At 32.8% G+C, this 619-nt stretch overlaps 1 non-coding gene across 1 annotated transcript; it reads right to left on the bottom strand.

Moving 5' to 3' along the window:
- Nucleotides 1–146, bottom strand: LOC124899147. Its single transcript, XR_007056283.1, has one exon. It is a non-coding gene; the product is annotated as a small nucleolar RNA snoR111 (small nucleolar RNA).
- Nucleotides 147–619: the final 473 nt, after the last annotated feature.

Genomic DNA, 619 nt, shown 5'->3' with positions numbered 1-619 from the left:
ATGTAGACGAGCAACAATCGAATCGTCAATGGTAAAAAAAAAAATGACGATCGAAACGATATCTCTCCAATAATATTACTTTGCCTCCAATAAATTCACATAAAAATGACGAAACACATCAAAATAACTGTTCATCATTCGATCAGAAGGAGGCATAACACCAAACAACACAGCACAACACAAAAGACTAGTCTTTAGTCTATAATGTAGGTGCTTTCATTGAGAGCTGATCACCCGTGCGTGGATCAATCCACTCACAATGAAAGGACCAATGCTACAGACCATATGGGCTCTCTATTGAATATCTCGTGAAGATAAAAATTATTTTCAAGAGTAAAAACATATACTTATCTAGATATTCTTATTTATTGTATAAGACAACGACATAGATCTATGTACGTACATCTTACTCCTATCTTATTATAACAAAGATAGGGAGATTGTTTCAGAATGTAAAATACATATCACTTCATATAATTATATAGAAGAAAAAGACTAATAATAGGTGAAAATTAGCATGTATTAAGGTGAAAAGCTATGTGAAGAGAACAAAGAAAGCTGCCATGGATTGCTATGTGGTGAAAAGCTGATTAAGGTGATTTATATAGATGGACAAAAC

This window comes from Capsicum annuum, chromosome 5 (genome assembly GCF_002878395.1).
Source record: "Capsicum annuum cultivar UCD-10X-F1 chromosome 5, UCD10Xv1.1, whole genome shotgun sequence".
Classification (NCBI taxonomy): domain Eukaryota; kingdom Viridiplantae; phylum Streptophyta; class Magnoliopsida; order Solanales; family Solanaceae; genus Capsicum; species Capsicum annuum.
This window is presented reverse-complemented; position numbering and strand designations above follow the sequence as displayed.